Source organism: Lucilia cuprina, chromosome 2 (assembly GCF_022045245.1).
Source record: "Lucilia cuprina isolate Lc7/37 chromosome 2, ASM2204524v1, whole genome shotgun sequence".
In the NCBI taxonomy this organism is placed as follows: domain Eukaryota; kingdom Metazoa; phylum Arthropoda; class Insecta; order Diptera; family Calliphoridae; genus Lucilia; species Lucilia cuprina.
This window is the reverse complement of record NC_060950.1, coordinates 46,810,776-46,818,532: the sequence shown is the minus strand read 5'-3', so window position 1 is coordinate 46,818,532 and position 7,757 is coordinate 46,810,776.

The window sequence follows — 7,757 nt, the reverse complement described above, 5'->3', positions numbered from 1 at the left end:
AATTCAGCGCAACGGAATTACAGTGTCACAGAGCGGGAATGCTTAGCAGCTATAGAAGCGATAAAACGATTTAGATGCTATTTGGAATTGCAAGAGTTTGAGGTGGTTACGGATCATTCTAGTCTATTATGGCTAATGAGACAGCCTGATCTAAGTGGTAGACTGGCCCGATGGGTGTTCAAATTACAAGCGTACAAATTTACAATATCACACAGGAAAGGAAAAGATAACATAGTACCTGACGCGCTTTCTCGAATTCCCATTGAAGAAGTTTCTGCTTTAACAATTAGTGAGCCAGAAATTGATTTAAACTCTCCCCATTTCGACGACAAAGACTACAATGATTTGAAGGATAAAATCAATAACAATATGTCAAAGTATCCTGATATTAAAATTGTCAATAAATATGTCTATTATCGCACTCAACACTATTCAGGAGAAGAAGCCCAAGAACAAGAATGTTGGAAACTCTGGGTTCCTTATGGCCTGCGACACAACACTATTGCGAGAGCTCACGATGCTCCTGTATCAGCTCATGGAGGAATGAGTAAAACAATTGAACTTTTAAGAAGAAACTTTTTCTGGCCTGGAATGGTGCGTGATGTGAAAAACTACGTTCGTGACTGTGAAATATGTAAAACAACAAAATCCCCAAATTTTGTTATGAAACCACCAATGGGTATTCAAGTCAGTTCTGTACGCCCATTCCAGCGCCTTTACATCGACCTATTAGGACCATATCCGCGAAGTAAATCTGGGTTTATTGGTTTACTTATAGTTTTAGACCATTTCAGCAAATTTCATTGGCTATGTCCATTAAGAAAATTTACTTCTCTTGCTATACAAGAGTTTTTGCAAAAATCAATTTTTCACACATATGGCGTACCGGAAACAATTGTGAGTGATAACGGGAGTCAATTCCGAGCAAATGACATCAATGCTTTTCTAACTTCTTACGGAATTCAACACACCTATACAGCGCTTTACTCCCCCCAATCCAATGCTTCTGAACGGGTGAACCGTTCACTGATTGCTGGTATAAGGGCCTACCTTAAGAAGGATCAACGTGTTTGGGACGAAAATCTCTCCGCTATCAGTTGTGCTCTCCGTAACTCATGTCATCAATCCATAGGATGCTCACCTTATCACGCGTTATTTGGCTTTGATATGGTCACCCATGCGTCTTCGTACACATTGTTAAAGAATCTTAAAATACTTAATGAGCCATCTGCGTGTTTGACACGGGATGATCAATTGCAGTTAATTCGCCAGGATATACGTAAACACATAAATGAAGCTTATAATAGAAACCAACACCAATATAACCTTCGAGCTAAGACTCAAAACTTTACAGTTGGGCAAGAAATATTTAGGAGAAATTTCGCACAAAGTAATTTTGAAAAACGTTTTAATGCTAAGCTATCACCAGTATTCATTAAAGCTAGAATTCGAGAGAAATTAGGAAATAGTTATTACATACTTGAAGATTTACAGGGAAAACTTGTAGGAACTTTTCATGGAAAGGATATCAGAGCTTAAAAATACAGAACTTCAAAATATTATTGACAATTTAATTAATTTATTCCTTTTGTTTAATACCTATACTTTTCCTTATTTTTTTTTTTTTTCTTCATTTTTAATTCTTTTTATTTTTAAAGGAATAACAAATTTACATTAGCTTTATATAAATATTTATCATTTATCGATGTAAATGTAGAAAATATTCAAAATCTTAATGTTATAGAATTTCAAATAAACCTCGATCAAACCTGTGGAAATTTTTTTTTCTAAAAGAAAAAATGTCTTTAATATATGATGTATTTTTTCAATATGGTTTCAAATGGAAATTATAGTCTATAAAGTAAATATAATTTCAAAATTTTTAAAGTTTTGTTTTTATTAAATTTTAAAAAAAAAAAAAAAAAACATTTCAGTATCATGCTTATCGCTAGTCTGGTGTTAAATTTGAAACACATTTGAAACATACTGTTGATATCTAACTACCCTTTTGGGTGAAAAGACTAAAATTTTTAATTTGAAAATAAAAATTTTCAAATTTGTTCAACAACAATTATTAATGATTATAATACAAAATTGGCTCTGGACAATGTCAAAATCCAAATCGTGTTTAATAGTGCAAATATGTATATTGAAAGGAAAATGTTCTAGAGAACGAAAGTCACTCTAATGCAAACGCCTTTTCCATCTAATTCTGTTTCGAATATCGACAGAATTATCCGGTTTGTAATGGGCGCTTTCACAAAATGTACAGATTCTGGAACAAATTTAATAATTTCATGAATTTTTCTTTAGTTTTTTTTTTACAAAACAAAACCAATATGAAATAGACGGAGGAATTTGGTGTGAATCTTTCAAAGTAGGCAACTCCATTCTCGAACAGATATCAGATGGGACAAGTATTCCTTCCAAATTTGCAGCAGACTGTTCAGAATGTAATCCTAAAAGTTAATTAAAATTAAATTCAAATTCATGAAATCAAAAAAAACACAAAATAAAAAGAATACTTTTTTTTTCACTTCAGTTTACTGTTGGATTTTGTTTACTGCTTTTACTTCTTTTCATTAAATGCTTTAATTTATTTGTTCTTAAAACGTAAAATATTTTTTTAATTCCTCTTTAAATAATAATATAAAGTTTAAATTTGACTTTGGTCTTCTTCTTGTTTTCTTTGTTTTTTTCTTTTCATTAATTTGCTTTGCTTTTTATTGGTTTTATAAACTTTACATTGCTTTTGCTTCATAGTTGTAAATTTTATCATACAAAAGCTAGAGGTTTGCGACTTGGCTAAATTTTACATGTATTTTAAGTAATGTAATTTAAACAGAATTTTACTTAAAGTAACTAATTAGGAAAATTGTTTTGCAAATAATAGCTGAAGAAAAATAAAAATCAAAAGATTAAATGGGATGTGTTGGGAAAAATATTATAATATTTTTTATTTGAGTCTATATATGAAATTATAGTAAAATGCTGTGGAGAATATCTGAATTTTGTGTAAAATGGTAATTTTACACAGTAATTTTACTCGATGATGGTAATGCCAAAACAATAAGATACTTTTTTTTTCAACAATGCAAATTGTAAAAGATTTTTTTTTATTCTTCTTTTTCTTTGGTATTTGCCCCAAAATTTTCCATGACGCTCGTTTACACGCCTTATAATAAGCACATTGGCTGCATTTAACTTCCTTTTTATTTTAACTTTTGAGCCGACAACATCATTTGGTAATATTAAAATTAAATCTCGGAAAATTTTGATAATCCGAAAATTTGTAAGAAATAAATCTATTTTTTTGAAATCCTGTGGATCGGAAAAACTGAAAGGAAAGGTAATTTGTGTAATTTTTTGATAAAATATAAACTTTTTTCACATACTGATAATTTTTATAACACAAGGACACGTGCGTTGAGTTGGGCAATCGGGAGCCTTGGTTAGTTGCCAAAATCCAGAGGATCAGGGTATGAATGCTCCGAAACTATTTAGCAACACTCATAACAAGTCCACTGTTCAAAAATTTGGGAGTTATAATATCAGCTCAAGCCAATTTGGGTATACAGCCACATTTCTATTCTAATTCTACTCTCCACAGCATCTTCATCTTTAGAAATCAGTAAAATTCAACAGTAAAACAAAGAAAAGTGCGAAATAATTAAAATCATAAATAGTGTTTAAAAGTTAAAAAGAAAAGTTAAAGTTATTTAACATGTTCAACAAAGAAAATAAAAGTTTTCTTTTAAAATCATATAAAATTATTGAAAATTTCCAAATTTGAAAAAAATACACATTTTAGGAAATTCCATTTAGTAAAATGAGCTAAAATTAAAAATTGAAAGAAAAAAAGAAAAAAAATAATCAATATAATTAAGGGCCCATTGTGCTAAAATCATGGAAAAATAATAAGTGCTAAATTTAAAATGTATTCTAAGTTAAAATTAAGTAAAATTTTCTAATATCTAAAGTTAAAATATCACAGTAAAGTTAAAATATCACAGTAAAGTTAAAATATCACAGTAAAGGTAAAATATCACAGTAAAGTTAAAATATCACAGTAAAGTTAAAATATCACAGAAAAGTTAAAATATCACAGTAAAGTTTAAAATATCACAGTTAATTCAAATACATATTATAAACCAATAATGTGTGATAACTAATATCACAGTGCAAATTTGCAACAAAAATTTAATTAAATTTAACTATTTAATCAAATTAACAAACAACTCAATCAACAAAATCATGAAATAATTAACAAATGTTACCCCGAACAAGAACCATAAACATTTCATTCCTTCAGCAACCTGCATCGCTACCCTGGAAGGCCTTCTACAGTTCGATGACAAGTTGGTAAGTTAGATCATACGTACCTCAAAACTAATCCTATGTTTATAGTTCTTGATCATTGACCTATATATTCAAATCCAACATCACGTAACAACAACAACCAATGCAATAAGAGAGTATTTTTTTTTAAAGCAAAAGCTCTTTCATTCATATGTTACATATTTCTGTTAAAGCTTTTGCTTTCAAACTTGTAAACATGTTCATTGCTTTAGAATTGAATTACTCTCACTGTAAAGTTCTCTGTTTAATTGCTGATACATTGGTGTTCATGGTAATATTTTGCTAACAGATGAGAATGTTAACAGATATTTTATTTAATCTTGGTTTTTGTTGTTACGCCACAGATGTATATTTTGTTTTGTTTGTTTTTTTTAATTTTTTTTCACGATCAAAAATACCAAAAAGAATGAATGAAAATTAGTAACAATTTACAAAGAAAATACAGAGTATTTTCGAAATTTTTTTTTTTTTGACTTTGTGAATTTGCACAGTGGTTAGAATAAACGAAAATTAGAAACGAATGAACGTAAAATATAATAAAAAAAAAAAAAAAGAAAAAAAAAAAAAAAGGAAGGAAAGAAAAAGAGGGAATTTTCAATTTTAATAGTTAGTTTTGACTTTAACTAAATAAATATGAAGAAATTGTAACTTTTACTTATAATATTAAATCATATAAATATGTTTGCTAAATTAAAAATGAAAATTTTGTTAATAAAACAATTATCTAGTATAATGGATTACTAAATTTGAAGTTCAAGGTGTTTTTATTAAAAAGAGTGAGTAAATAAGTAGGGAATTTGTTGTTTTTGGGATTTCAGATAAGAATTTAGTACGCCAATGAAATATTTGGTTGGTGAGGGTTATGAGGCGTTAACCTCCTGAACATCTAGGAGATATTTAATCACAATCATTTATACCCATTAACGTAGTTTATTTAGATTTCATTCGTTGATTAGATAGGGGCATTTTTTTCTTCTAGTCATCCTGGACCATATTCATTGACTTTTGTTTGTATACCTAAATAAAAAGGGAGCCTAAAATAATTATTGTATGTGACTTGGGTATATTAGGAAAGGACACGAACCCCCCATCCGACTGCTATGCTAGCGAATCAAAGGCTCCCGCGGTCCTACTCCTGATATCACTTTTATTAGTCCCCTTTCCTTGCTTTTAAAAAACTTATTTCTCCAATGAAAACATAGTGAGAGACGTACTCTGGTGAGGATTGGAGAGCAAGCTAATATTTATTACAGCCATATCGGAACCTCAAATTACCGCCTTTTTAAACCTGGGAAAATAATTCTATCGATTTATTCAATTGGCCATTTTCTAAAAATACATTATGCAATAAATTATATGCCTAAACAAATGGCAATTTTGATGCTTTAAAATAGTGCATAAACGACTGTCCTAGCAAGAAAACTGCCAAAGTTAATTGCAACCATATTTTAACCTCAGATTACAGCGTTTATTAAACATAGAGCAATAATTCTACCGATCTATCAAATTGACCAATTTGTAAAAACACACATTATGCTACAAATGATATAACATATTAAAGTGCAATCCTAATGCACTAATAAATGACTGTCATAGCATGAAAACTGTCAATGTTATTTGCAACCATATCGGAACCTCAAATTACCGCCTTTTTAAACAAAGAACAATAATTCTACCGATCCATCAAATTGACAATTTTTTAGACGAAAAGATTATGCTACAAATGATATACTAAGTTAAAGTGCAATCATAATGCTTTAAAATGATGCATAAATAACTGTAATAGCATGAAAATTTTCAAAGTTATTCACAACCATATCGGAACCTCAAATTACCGCCTTTTTAAACCTGGGAAAATAATTCTATGGATTTATTCAATTGGCCATTTTCTAAAAATACATTGCACAATAAATTATATACCAACACAAATGGCAATTTTAATGCTTTAAAATGATGCCTAAATGACTGTCATAGCGTGAAAACTGTCTATGTTATTTGCAGCCGTTTTGGAACCTGAAATTACCGCGTTTTTAAAGCTGTGAAAATAATTCTACCCATCTATCCTATTAGCCATTTTCTAAAAATATATTATGCAACAAATTATATACCAAAACAAATGGCAACTATAATGCAATAAAAAGATATATAAACGACTGCTATAACATGAAAACTATAAAAGATATTTGCAACCATATTGGAGCTTTAAATTACCGCATTTCCAAACCTGTACCAATAAATATACCGATCTATCTAATTTTTCTAAAACTTCATTATGTCACAAATTATACACCAAAACAAAGTGCAACAGTAATGCTTTAAAATGATACATAAACGATTGTCCTGGCATGAAAACTGTCAAAGTTATTTGCAGCCATATCGGAACCTCAAATCACAGCGTTTTAAACATAGAAAACCAATTTTACTGATCCTTCAAATTGACTATTTTAGACGAACACATTATGCCACAAAATTAAAGTGCAATCATAATGCTTTAAAATGATGCATAAATGACTGTCATAGCATGAAAACTGTCAATGTTATTCACAACCATATCGGAACCTCAAATTACTGCGTTTTTAAACATAGAACAATAATTCTACCGATCCATCAAATTGACCATTTTTTATGACGAAAAGATTATGCCACAAATGATATACAAATATAAAGTGAAATCATAATGCATTAAAATGATGCATAAATGACTGTCATAGCATGAAAACTTTCAAAGTTATTCACAACCATATCGGAACCTCAAATTACCGCCTTTTTAACCTGGGAAAATAATTCTACCGATCTATCCAATTGGCCATTTTCTAAAAATATATTATGCAATAAATTATATACCAAAACAAATGGCAACTATAATGCAATAAAAAGATATATAAACGACTGCTATAACATGAAAACTATAAATGATATTTGCAACCATATCGGAGCCTTAAATTACCGCATTTCCAAACCTGTACCAATAAATATACCGATCTATCTAATTTTTCTAAAACTTCATTATGTCACAAATTATACACCAAAACAAAGTGCAACAGTAATGCTTTAAAATGATACATAAACGATTGTCCTGGCATGAAAACTGTCAAAGTTATTTGCAATCATATCGGAACCTCAAATCACAGCGTTTTTAAACATAGTTTTTAACATGGACAATTCTACCGATCCTTTAAATTGACCATTTTTAGACGAAAAGATTATGCCACAAATGATATACTAAGTTAAAGTGCAATCATAATGCTTTAAAATGATGCATAAACGTCTGCCCTAGCACGAAAACTGCCAAAGTTAATTGCAATCATATCGGAACTTCAGATTACTGCGTTTATTAAACATAGAACAATAATTCTACTGATCTATCAAATTGACCAACAAATAATATACCAAAACAA